Source organism: Pteropus vampyrus, unplaced genomic scaffold (assembly GCF_000151845.1).
Source record: "Pteropus vampyrus isolate Shadow unplaced genomic scaffold, Pvam_2.0 Scaffold1000005482, whole genome shotgun sequence".
NCBI lineage: Eukaryota > Metazoa > Chordata > Mammalia > Chiroptera > Pteropodidae > Pteropus > Pteropus vampyrus.
Window position 1 is genome coordinate 1 of NW_011919884.1, and position 13,175 is coordinate 13,175.

Consider the following 13,175-nt stretch of genomic DNA (forward strand, 5'->3'; position numbering starts at 1 on the left):
GAACCTAGGAGAAGTTCACCCCCACGTCACCGGGGAAGACCGTCCAGAGTCCAGTCCTAGTTCGCTGTTCGTCCAGGGGAGCTTTTCAAAGATGGTGGTGGGCCAAGCCCAGATTGCGGGGCTCCCATCTTGCCACAGGTTGCTGAGATGGTCGCCCAGCTCTCGTGATGAACTTCAACATGCTCGTGCAGGTGGTGACTCATCAGGGAGGTCGAACAGGCGGGGCGTCCTTCTTTCTCGGTGCCCAGACGGTTGCAGATTGAAACAGGTTCTGGTTCAACATCCATCACTAGGTGCAAGGCGCACTCCATGGCCCTCACCCGGTCGTGCCAGCTGTTGCGGTCAGGCCTGCCGATCTCGTGCAGACGCAGGTGGGCCCCGCGCTGGTTGTGCATCCACATGAGCCTCTGGGCGTACTCCGTCTCCTTGCTGGACTGCTGCCAGAAGAACTGGACGACGTGATTGAGGGCCGCGTCCTCGCCTTCGAAGTACAAGGCCATGGACTCGTACACGTAGGAGGCGTAGAGCTCCAGGTTGATCTGGTTGTTGACGGCGGCCTCACAGTCGGGCTGGTAGCTGTGGCGCGCACACGACGGGCGGCAGCGCGGTCGACATGACTGGCGGTGCAGGCGCGGCGGGCGCCAAGGCCGAGGCGGCGACGAAGCCGGGGCTGCGGGGCGAGCAGCGGCAGCGGCGGCGGCGGCGGCGGCGGCGGGGTCTCCGGGTGCTCCCAGCGGTGGGCGACCAGGGAGGCTGCGGGCCGAGTCAGGGGCGGTGGAAACCTGGGGGCGCTCTCAAGGCGGACGAGGAGGAGGGCGCTCTGGGGCGGGGCGGGGCGTCAGCTCCTGTGCGGGACCGGAACTGGGGGGTCCGTTGAGGCCTGGGGGCGTGGGGGTGGAGTCCTTTACGTTACGTTCGCGGTGGGCAAGCGGGGAGCCCCGCGGGCGGGCGGGCGGGCGGGCGCGGGCGACAGAGGGCGGGCGCGGGTGCGGGCGCGGGCGACAGAGGCGGCTGGGGAGCTAGGGGAGGCTCGCAGAGGGGAGCGAGCGCGGTGTTCCAGCTTCCATCCCAGCCCGCAGAGGCGGGCGACTGTGAGCTGAGCACGGGGCGTCTATGAACTTTATATTTGGGCACTGTCGCTGTTTGCCGACGATTTTCTCTCGTTCTCTAATATTTCCTCTGAGAAGACCCAGTCCTCGTTTAAGAAAACGAAAACAGAAGTAAAAACACGTGGGCCTGAAAATTCTGAGAAATTTAATTAGGAGTTTTGGAAAAGTTCTCCATTGTTTCCTGTTACGGATACCTGTGTGGATGTATATCTCTATCTCTAAGTCTATCTCTATGTCTATCTCTATGTCTATCTCTATCTCTATCTCTATATCTATATCTGGATCTATATCTGGATCTATATCTATATCTAGATCTATATCTTTATCTATACCTATATCTATATCTATGTCTATACACATCTAGAAAAACTTCTGTGTATATTTCTCCTCAGAAAGAGGTGGTTTTTGTTTTTTTTTTTATTTCGTCCCTCATAGTTTTTCACAGCTTTATTGAGGTACCGTTTCCATGTCCCGCCATTGCACCATGTCAAATTTCCAATTCAATGATTTTTTTCCTGTGGCCAGCCAGTTATGTAATTTACGAAGTGATTCTCTCCACCCCCACCCCCACCCCCCTCAGACTAGTTCCCACCTGGCACTGTACATAATTATCGCAACATTTTTGACTGTATTCTCCATGCGGCACTTCACATCCCCGTGACTGCTTTGTAACTGCCGATGTGTACTTGTCAATCCCTTCAGCTTTTCCACCCAACCCCCAGACCCCCCTCCCATCTGGCAATCGCCCGTTTGCTCTCTGTATCTCTGAGTCTGTTTTGGTTTGGTGTGTTTGATTGGTTTTGTTCTTTAGATTCCAGGTGGAAGTGAGATCCTATGGTACTGGTCTTTCTCTGACGTATTTCACTTAGCCTCACACCCTCTCGGGCCATGTATGTGGTTGCAGATGGCAAGGTTTCCTTCTTTCTCTCATGGCCGGGTCATATTCCATCGGATGTACGTAGCACGACTTCTTTATGCAGTCATCTGTCGATGGGCACTGAGGTTCTTTCCGTCCGTTGCCTGTTGCAGCAGCGCTGCAGGGTGCAGAGAACTTTTTGGATCAGTGGTTGGGTTTTCTTTGCGTGAATACCCGGAAGGAAGGGCAATCGCTGGGTCGTAGGCTAGTTAGTTGTGTTTTTAAGTTTCTGAGGCATCTCCAAACCGTTTTCCACAGTGCTCGTCCCAATCTGCAATCCCAGCAACAGCGGCCGAGGGCCCCGTCTCCTCCCCCTCCTCGGCAACACTGGTTCTTGTGATCTCTTGAGGAGAGCCACTCTGACAGGTGTGAGGTGATAGCTCGTTGTGGTTTGAGTTTGCATTTCTCTGACGATCAGTGACATCGAGCGTCTTTTCATACGTCTGCTGGCCATGCGCGTGTCCTCTTTGGAGAAATGCCTGTCCAGGTCCTCTGCCCAGTTTTTAATTGGGTCGTTTGTCTTCCCGAGACGTAGTTGTGTTGGTTCATCACGAGCTCCTCTCTCACTGTCCCGTGATGCTTAAAAGCACGTGCATTCCTATTTAGGAACAAAGGGCGCGTTCGATTAGACTAGGTAATGAGCGCGGATCTGATCTGGAGCATGATGTCCGTTTCACTAAGAGGCTTCTCCCCCGAATGGGAAGATGGAGTGTGTCAACGATTCAGTGGTCTCCCGTGGGGCTACGGGGCATGCAGCCGGCAGGGACGGGAGAGGCCCTCCCAGATGCCAAAAGCCCGGCATTTCTCGAACGTCGCAAGGCTTCCGTGGCTCCCTCTTCTAGGTAGATGTGCTCCTCTGTTTGGTTTCCCTTGGCTGGACAGGTTGGCAGTGGTCTGAGACTTGCTCTGATTTGAGTTTCCTTCCTAGTCAGTTAACTGCCTTTCTTGGGAGTGTCGTTCTGGGAGATCGAAGCGGGTCCGATGCCAGTTTGGCTTTGTTCAGTGCAAGTAAGTTCGGGGCAGGATCAGAGCAGGGCAGCGGCAAACAGGCCTGTGTTCAGACTGTAGCTCTGCGATGTCACGGTCCACCCGGGACCCTCTCCAGTCCTTCGATTTCATTGACTCTGTTCTTGCACTTTCTCTGATTGCGCTCGGCCTTCAGTTGCAGGTATTTTCCAGTCTCTGGTGCTTGCCCGTCTGAAAGTCTCTCCCGTTCGTCACCTGCCAAGGTTTCCTCGCCAGGTCCGCTTCGCTCCCTGTATCCTTTTTCGTGTGCGTATGCGTAGGTAACTGGTTTTGCGCCCGGTGCGCCACCACGAGTCAACTGTCTTCTTTGAATTTTGTTTTCTTTCTTGACTTTCTAAGAGGAAAAATAGGTTAGGAAACAAATAATGCATTTCCGTGGCTCGAAAGGCCCAGGGTTCTCCTCCCCGTAGGCAGCCAATGAAGTATTATTGTCATCATCGGGAGAAGAAAGGGGGAGGAGAGGATGAAGGAAGCTTCACGTTAAGAGAAACTGCAGAGGCGTGAGAGTGGAATGTTCAGAAACATGTCTTTCAGAAGCACGTGGTTTCCGAGTGCACGCGACACACCGCCCAAGACGGACCTCGTTCCGTGCCGTGCCGCAAGTGTCAACAAAGGCAACAGGATGGGGATTGGGTGCCCTGGGTTCTCTGACCGCGGCGGAGCTAAGCCGGAGATCATTCACGGAATGATCTGGGAAAATCCCCAAATATCTGGAAACGAGTGATCCAGTGCACGTCTGAACAACGTGTGGGTCAACGGAGAGACCGGGGGGAACTCAAGATGACGTGGGACTGGACGGAAGCAAAACAGCACATAGCAAGATTTGTGGGGTGCAGCTAGAGCAGTGCTTAGATGCAAGTTTTGTAGCACCGAAGTGCTGATATGAAAATTTAGGAGACGTCTCAAGGAAATGATCTTCTCACTTCGTAGCTTAGGAAAGGACAAGAATTGGGGACGAAATCCATCTAAATCAAGCGGGAGGAAGGAAGAAGTTGTCCCAAGTCAGGAAGTGTTTTATGACCTAGGACCCAGCGCACATGCTGTGGCCCCTGAATAGAACAAGGTGAAGCATGTCTGCCCTTACTGGGCAGTGGTCCCAGGGAGGGGCCGGTGGGTCAGCTTTCGGGTCTGAGGTCGGGCTGGCCATTTGGAAAAGTGGAACGCTCTTTCCACGGCGTGGTTTCAAAGGACAGTCGTCCGAAGCCACTGGGGCCGAGCGAGGGTTCCTGGTGCTTGGACTCTGGGCCAAAGTACATGGAAGCAACCACCCGAGGCTCGGTCCCGTGAACGGCAGGTACCTATGCGCCTAGAAGCAAGTGGCTGGCCGAGAAGAGCCTGCTCTAAAATCACGTGTTCTTCTCGTCAGCTGTCTTGCTAACTTCCTGCCCCTAGGAACAAAGACGAAAGTCCAACCTCACGGCTGAGACTGCCCTTGGAGAATACCACTTCTCCTTCCTGCCGCTGTGATTTTCAGGCCGCGTGGGTTTCTACTTTTCCTATGCACCGGCACCCACGTTCCCCGGGACCCCAGGCCAGCCACCTCGCCCCGGGCCTATACAGCACGTGGTCTTAAAAGGATGATCGATGTTGTGTGTTCCAGGGTCCCACGCAATACCTTCTCCCTCCGTCCACGGAGATCGTGAGCCGCCTGGGGATGGATGGGGCACGGGTCGGCGGCACGGACGCTTGCTTGGATACCTGCTGAAAGCTTAAAAGGTGAGGGTTCTGCACACACCAATCCACCAGAGACCATTGTTTATTTAGGAACCAATAACTTTATTGGAAGAAATGGCAAACCTGGAAGAAGAAGGGGCAAAGGGGAAAAAAAAAAAAAAAGAAAAAAACCTCAAGGGAATGTCAGGCAAGGGCGATACTGCAACATGCATGCCGGGAGTGGTGACCTGGAGAAGTCACCCCACGGCCACGGGGAAGGCAGTCCAGGCTCAGTCCTTGTCGCTGTCGTGCAGGGTGAGCTTGTCAAAGAGGTGCTCGGCCAGGCCCGATTGCGGGGCTCCCATCTTGCACAGGTTGGTGAGATGGTCGCCCAGCTCCGTGATGAACTTCACCTGCTCGTGCAGGTAGCGACTCATCAGGAAGTCGCACAGGCGGGCGTCCTTCTTCTCGGTGGCCAGCCGGTGCAGACTGAACAGGCTCTGGTTCACATCCATCGCCAGGTGCAAGGCGCACTCCATGACCCTCACCCGGTCGTGCCAGCGGTTGCGGTCAGGCCTGCCGATCTCGCGCAGACGCAGGTGGGCCCCGCGCTGGTTGTGCAGCCACATGAGCCTCTGGGCGTACTCCGTCTCCTTGCTGGACTGCTGCCGGAAGAACTGGACGACGTGCTTGAGGGCCGCGTCCTCGCCTTCGAAGTACAAGGCCATGGACTCGTACACGTAGGAGGCGTAGAGCTCCAGGTTGATCTGGTTGTTGACGGCGGCCTCACAGTCGGGCTGGTAGCTGTGGCGCGCACACGACGGCGGCAGCGCGGTCGACATGACTGGCGGTGCAGGCGCGGCGGGCGCCAAGGCCGAGGCGGCGACGAAGCCGGGGCTGCGGGGCGAGCAGCGGCCGCGGCGGCGGTGGCGGCGGCGGGGTCTCCGGGTGCTCCCAGCGGTGGGCGACCAGGGAGGCTGCGGGCCGAGTCAGGGGCGGTGGAAACCTGGGGGCGCTCTCAAGGCGGACGAGGAGGAGGGCGCTCTGGGGCGGGGCGGGGCGACAGCTCCTGTGCGGGACCGGAACTGGGGGGTCCGTTGAGGCCTGGGGGCGTGGGGGTGGAGTCCTTTACGTTACGTTCGCGGTGGGCAAGCGGGGAGCCCCGCGGGCGGGCGGGCGGGCGGGCGCGGGCGACAGAGGGCGGGCGCGGGTGCGGGCGCGGGCGACAGAGGCGGCTGGGGAGCTAGGGGAGGCTCGCAGAGGGGAGCGAGCGCGGTGTTCCAGCTTCCATCCCAGCCCGCAGAGGCGGGCGACTGTGAGCTGAGCACGGGGCGTCTATGAACTTTATATTTGGGCACTGTCGCTGTTTGCCGACGATTTTCTCTCGTTCTCTAATATTTCCTCTGAGAAGACCCAGTCCTCGTTTAAGAAAACGAAAACAGAAGTAAAAACACGTGGGCCTGAAAATTCTGAGAAATTTAATTAGGAGTTTTGGAAAAGTTCTCCATTGTTTCCTGTTACGGATACCTGTGTGGATGTATATCTCTATCTCTAAGTCTATCTCTATGTCTATCTCTATGTCTATCTCTATGTCTATCTCTATCTCTATCTCTATATCTATATCTGGATCTATATCTGGATCTATATCTAGATCTATATCTATATCTTTATCTATACCTATATCTATATCTATGTCTATACACATCTAGGAAAACTTCTGTGTATATTTCTCCTCAGAAAGAGGTGGTTTTTGTTTTTTTTTTTATTTCGTCCCTCATAGTTTTTCACAGCTTTATTGAGGTACCGTTTCCATGTGCCGCCATTGCACCATGTCAAATTTCCAATTCAATGATTTTTTTTCTGTGGCCAGCCAGTTATGTAATTTACGAAGTGATTCTCTCCACCCCCACCCCCACCCCCCTCAGACTAGTTCCCACCTGGCACTGTACATAATTATCGCAACATTTTTGACTGTATTCTCCATGCGGCACTTCACATCCCCGTGACTGCTTTGTAACTGCCGATGTGTACTTGTCAATCCCTTCAGCTTTTCCTCCCAACCCCCAGACCCCCCTCCCATCTGGCAATCGCCCGTTTGCTCTCTGTATCTCTGAGTCTGTTTTGGTTTTGTGTGTTTGATTGGTTTTGTTCTTTAGATTCCAGGTGGAAGTGAGATCCTATGGTACTGGTCTTTCTCTGACGTATTTCACTTAGCCTCACACCCTCTCGGGCCATGTATGTGGTTGCAGATGGCAAGGTTTCCTTCTTTCTCTCATGGCCGGGTCATATTCCATCGGATGTACGTAGCACGACTTCTTTATGCAGTCATCTGTCGATGGGCACTGAGGTTCTTTCCGTCCGTTGCCTGTTGCAGCAGCGCTGCAGGGTGCAGAGAACTTTTTGGATCAGTGGTTTGGTTTTCTTTGCGTGAATACCCGGAAGGAAGGGCAATCGCTGGGTCGTAGGCTAGTTAGTTGTGTTTTTAAGTTTCTGAGGCATCTCCAAACTGTTTTCCACAGTGCTCGTCCCAATCTGCAATCCCAGCAACAGCGGCCGAGGGCCCCGTCTCCTCCCCCTCCTCGGCAACACTGGTTCTTGTGATCTCTTGAGGAGAGCCACTCTGACAGGTGTGAGGTGATAGCTCGTTGTGGTTTGAGTTTGCATTTCTCTGACGATCAGTGACATCGAGCGTCTTTTCATACGTCTGCTGGCCATGCGCGTGTGCTCTTTGGAGAAATGCCTGTCCAGGTCCTCTGCCCAGTTTTTAATTGGGTCGTTTGTCTTTCCGAGACGTAGTTGTGTTTGTTCATCACGAGCTCCTCTCTCACTGTCCCGTGATGCTTAAAAGCACGTGCATTCCTATTTAGGAACAAAGGGCGCGTTCGATTAGACTAGGTAATGAGCGCGGATCTGATCTGGAGCATGATGTCCGTTTCACTAAGAGGCTTCTCCCCCGAATGGGAAGATGGAGTGTGTCAACGATTCATTCAGTGGTCTCCCGTGGGGCTACGGGGCATGCAGCCGGCAGGGACGGGAGAGGCCCTCCCAGATGCCAAAAGCCCGGCATTTCTCGAACGTCGCAAGGCTTCCGTGGCTCCCTCTTCTAGGTAGATGTGCTCCTCTGTTTGGTTTCCCTTGGCTAGACAGGTTGGCAGTGGTCTGAGACTTGCTCTGATTTGAGTTTCCTTCCTAGTCAGTTAACTGCCTTTCTTGGGAGTGTCGTTCTGGGAGATCGAAGCGGGTCCGATGCCAGTTTGGCTTTGTTCAGTGCAAGTAAGTTCGGGGCAGGATCAGAGCAGGGCAGCGGCAAACAGGCCTGTGTTCAGACTGTAGCTCTGCGATGTCACGGTCCACCCGGGACCCTCTCCAGTCCTTCGATTTCATTGACTCTGTTCTTGCACTTTCTCTGATTGCGCTCGGCCTTCAGTTGCAGGTATTTTCCAGTCTCTGGTGCTTGCCCGTCTGAAAGTCTCTCCCGTTCGTCACCTGCCAAGGTTTCCTCGCCAGGTCCGCTTCGCTCCCTGTATCCTTTTTCGTGTGCGTATGCGTAGGTAACTGGTTTTGCGCCCGGTGCGCCACCACGAGTCAACTGTCTTCTTTGAATTTTGTTTTCTTTCTTGACTTTCTAAGAGGAAAAATAGGGTAGGAAACAAATAATGCATTTCCGTGGCTCGAAAGGCCCAGGGGTCTCCTCCCCGTAGGCAGCCAATGAAGTATTATTGTCATCATCGGGAGAAGAAAGGGGGAGGAGAGGATGAAGGAAGCTTCACGTTAAGAGAAAGTGCAGAGGCGTGAGAGTGGAATGTTCAGAAACACGTCTTTCAGAAGCACGTGGTTTCCGAGTGCACGCGACACACCGCCCAAGACGGACCTCGTTCCGTGCCGTGCCGCAAGTGTCAACAAAGGCAACAGGATGGAGATTGGGTGCCCTGGGTTCTCTGACCGCGGCGGAGCTAACCCGGAGATCGTTCACGGAATGATCTGGGAAATCCCCAAATATCTGGAAACGAGTGATCCAGTGCACGTCTGAACAACGTGTGGGTCAACGGAGAGACCGGGGGGAACTCAAGATGACGTGGGACTGGACGGAAGCAAAACAGCACATAGCAAGATTTGTGGGGTGCAGCTAGAGCAGTGCTTAGATGCAAGTTTTGTAGCACCGAAGTGCTGATATGAAAATTTAGGAGACGTCTCAAGGAAATGATCTTCTCACTTCGTAGCTTAGGAAAGGAAAAGAATTGGGGACGAAATCCATCTAAATCAAGCGGGAGGAAGGAAGAAGTTGTCCCAAGTCAGGAAGTGTTTTATGACCTAGGACCCAGCTCACATGCTGTGGCCCCTGAATAGAAAAAGGTGAAGCATGTCTGCCCTTACTGGGCAGTGGTCCCAGGGAGGGGCCGGTGGGTCAGCTTTCGGGTCTGAGGTTGGGCTGGCCATTTGGAAAAGTGGAACGCTCTTTCCACGGCGTGGTTCCAAAGGACAGTTGTCCGAAGCCACTGGGGCCGAGCGAGGGTTCCTGGTGCTTGGACTCTGGGCCAAAGTACATGGAAGCAACCACCCGAGGCTCGGTCCCGTGAACGGCAGGTACCTATGCGCCTGGAAGCAAGTGGCTGGCCGAGAAGAGCCTGCTCTAAAATCACGTGTTCTTCTCGTCAGCTGTCTTGCTAACTTCCTGCCCCTAGGAACAAAGATGAAAGTCCAACCTCACGGCTGAGACTGCCCTTGGAGAATACCACTTCTCCTTCCTGCCGCTGTGATTTTCAGGCCGCGTGGGTTTCTACTTTTCCTATGCACCGGCACCCACGTTCCCCGGGGCCCCAGGCCAGCCACCTCGCCCCAGGCCTATACAGCACGTGGTCTTAAAAGGATGATCGATGTTGTGTGTTCCAGGGTCCCACGCAATACCTTCTCCCTCCGTCCACGGAGATCGTGAGCCGCCTGGGGATGGATGGGGCACGGGTCGGCGGCACGGACGCTTGCTTGGATACCTGCTGAAAGCTTAAAAGGTGAGGGTTCTGCACACACCAATCCACCAGAGACCATTGTTTATTTAGGAACCAATAACTTTATTGGAAGAAATGGCAAACCTGGAAGAAGAAGGGGCAAAGGGGAAAAAAAAAAAAAAAACCTCAAGGGAATGTCAGGCAAGGGCGATACTGCAACATGCATGCCGGGCGTGGTGACCTGGAGAAGTCACCCCACGGCCACGGGGAAGGCAGTCCAGGCTCAGTCCTTGTCGCTGTCGTGCAGGGTGAGCTTGTCAAAGAGGTGCTGGGCCAGGCCCGATTGCGGGGCTCCCATCTTGCACAGGTTGGTGAGATGGTCGCCCAGCTCCGTGATGAACTTCACCTGCTCGTGCAGGTGGCGACTCATCAGGAAGTCGCACAGGCGGGCGTCCTTCTTCTCGGTGGCCAGCCGGTGCAGACTGAACAGGCTCTGGTTCACATCCATCGCCAGGTGCAAGGCGCACTCCATGACCCTCACCCGGTCGTGCCAGCGGTTGCGGTCAGGCCTGCCGATCTCGCGCAGACGCAGGTGGGCCCCGCGCTGGTTGTGCAGCCACATGAGCCTCTGGGCGTACTCCGTCTCCTTGCTGGACTGCTGCCGGAAGAACTGGACGACGTGCTTGAGGGCCGGTCCTCGCCTTCGAAGTACAAGGCCATGGACTCGTACACGTAGGAGGCGTAGAGCTCCAGGTTGATCTGGTTGTTGACGGCGGCCTCACAGTCGGGCTGGTAGCTGTGGCGCGCACACGACGGCGGCAGCGCGGTCGACATGACTGGCGGTGCAGGCGCGGCGGGCGCCAAGGCCGAGGCGGCGACGAAGCCGGGGCTGCGGGGCGAGCAGCGGCAGCGGCGGCGGCGGCGCCGTCGGGGTCTCCGGGTGCTCCCAGCAGTGGGCGACCAGGGAGGCTGCGGGCCGAGTCAGGGGCGGTGGAAACCTGGGGGCGCTCTCAAGGCGGACGAGGAGGAGGGCGCTCTGGGGCGGGGCGGGGCGTCAGCTCCTGTGGGGGACCGGAACTGGGGGGTCCGTTGAGGCCTGGGGGCGTGGGGGTGGAGTCCTTTACGTTACGTTCGCGGTGGGCAAGCGGGGAGCCCCGCGGGCGGGCGGGCGGGCGCGGGCGACAGAGGGCGGGCGCGGGTGCGGGCGCGGGCGACAGAGGCGGCTGGGGAGCTAGGGGAGGCTCGCAGAGGGGAGCGAGCGCGGTGTTCCAGCTTCCATCCCAGCCCGCAGAGGCGGGCGACTGTGAGCTGAGCACGGGGCGTCTATGAACTTTATATTTGGGCACTGTCGCTGTTTGCCGACGATTTTCTCTCGTTCTCTAATATTTCCTCTGAGAAGACCCAGTCCTCGTTTAAGAAAACGAAAACAGAAGTAAAAACACGTGGGCCTGAAAATTCTGAGAAATTTAATTAGGAGTTTTGGAAAAGTTCTCCATTGTTTCCTGTTACGGTTACCTGTGTGGATGTATATCTCTATCTCTAAGTGTATCTCTATGTCTATCTCTATGTCTATCTCTATCTCTATATCTATATCTGGATCTATATCTGGATCTATATCTAGATCTATATCTATATCTTTATCTATACCTATATCTATATCTATGTCTATACACATCTAGGAAAACTTCTGTGTATATTTCTCCTCAGAAAGAGGTGGTTTTTGTTTTTTTTTTTATTTCGTCCCTCATAGTTTTTCACAGCTTTATTGAGGTACCGTTTCCATGTGCCGCCATTGCACCATGTCAAATTTCCAATTCAATGATTTTTTTTCTGTGGCCAGCCAGTTATGTAATTTACGAAGTGATTCTCTCCACCCCCACCCCCACCCCCCTCAGACTAGTTCCCACCTGGCACTGTACATAATTATCGCAACATTTTTTACTGTATTCTCCATGCGGCACTTCACATCCCCGTGACTGCTTTGTAACTGCCGATGGGTACTTGTCAATCCCTTCAGCTTTTCCACCCAACCCCCAGACCCCCCTCCCATCTGGCAATCGCCCGTTTGCTCTCTGTATCTCTGAGTCTGTTTTGGTTTTGTGTGTTTGATTGGTTTTGTTCTTTAGATTCCAGGTGGAAGTGAGATCCTATGGTACTGGTCTTTCTCTGACGTATTTCACTTAGCCTCACACCCTCTCGGGCCATGTATGTGGTTGCAGATGGCAAGGTTTCCTTCTTTCTCTCATGGCCGGGTCATATTCCATCGGATGTACGTAGCACGACTTCTTTATGCAGTCATCTGTCGATGGGCACTGAGGTTCTTTCCGTCCGTTGCCTGTTGCAGCAGCGCTGCAGGGTGCAGAGAACTTTTTGGATCAGTGGTTTGGTTTTCTTTGCGTGAATACCCGGAAGGAAGGGCAATCGCTGGGTCGTAGGCTAGTTAGTTGTGTTTTTAAGTTTCTGAGGCATCTCCAAACCGTTTTCCACAGTGCTCGTCCCAATCTCCAATCCCAGCAACGGCGGCCGAGGGCCCCGTCTCCTCCCCCTCCTCGGCAACACTGGTTCTTGTGATCTCTTGAGGAGAGCCACTCTGACAGGTGTGAGGTGATAGCTCGTTGTGGTTTGAGTTTGCATTTCTCTGACGATCAGTGACATCGAGCGTCTTTTCATACGTCTGCTGGCCATGCGCGTGTCCTCTTTGGAGAAATGCCTGTCCAGGTCCTCTGCCCAGTTTTTAATTGGGTCGTTTGTCTTTCCGAGACGTAGTTGTGTTTGTTCATCACGAGCTCCTCTCTCACTGTCCCGTGATGCTTAAAAGCACGTGCATTCCTCTTTAGGAACAAAGGGCGCGATCGATTAGACTAGGTAATGAGCGCGGATCTGATCTGGAGCATGATGTCCGTTTCACTAAGAGGCTTCTCCCCCGAATGGGAAGATGGAGTGTGTCAACGATTCATTCAGTGGTCTCCCGTGGGGCTACGGGGCATGCAGCCGGCAGGGACGGGAGAGGCCCTCCCAGATGCCAAAAGCCCGGCATTTCTCGAACGTCGCAAGGCTTCCGTGGCTCCCTCTTCTAGGTAGATGTGCTCCTCTGTTTGGTTTCCCTTGGCTGGACAGGTTGGCAGTGGTCTGAGACTTGCTCTGATTTGAGTTTCCTTCCTAGTCAGTTAACTGCCTTTCTTGGGAGTGTCGTTCTGGGAGATCGAAGCGGGTCCGATGCCAGTTTGCCTTTGTTCAGTGCAAGTAAGTTCGGGGCAGGATCAGAGCAGGGCAGCGGCAAACAGGCCTGTGTTCAGACTGTAGCTCTGCGATGTCACGGTCCACCCGGGACCCTCTCCAGTCCTTCGATTTCATTGACTCTGTTCTTGCACTTTCTCTGATTGCGCTCGGTCTTCAGTTGCAGGTATTTTCCAGTCTCTGGTGCTTGCCCGTCTGAAAGTCTCTCCCGTTCGTCACCTGCCAAGGTTTCCTCGCCAGGTCCGCTTCGCTCCCTGTATCCTTTTTCGTGTGCGTATGCGTAGGTAACTG

At 54.7% G+C, this 13,175-nt stretch overlaps 3 pseudogenes; all 3 read right to left on the reverse strand.

Annotated features, from left to right (window-relative positions):
* Nucleotides 1-56: 56 nt before the first annotated feature.
* Nucleotides 57-1,577, reverse strand: LOC105311627 (annotated as a pseudogene).
* A 3,451-nt stretch (nt 1,578-5,028) lies between these two features.
* Nucleotides 5,029-5,546, reverse strand: LOC105311628 (annotated as a pseudogene).
* Nucleotides 5,547-9,930: 4,384 nt separating this feature from the next.
* On the reverse strand, nt 9,931-10,481 carry LOC105311630 (annotated as a pseudogene).
* Between the last annotated feature and the right edge of the window lie 2,694 nt (nt 10,482-13,175).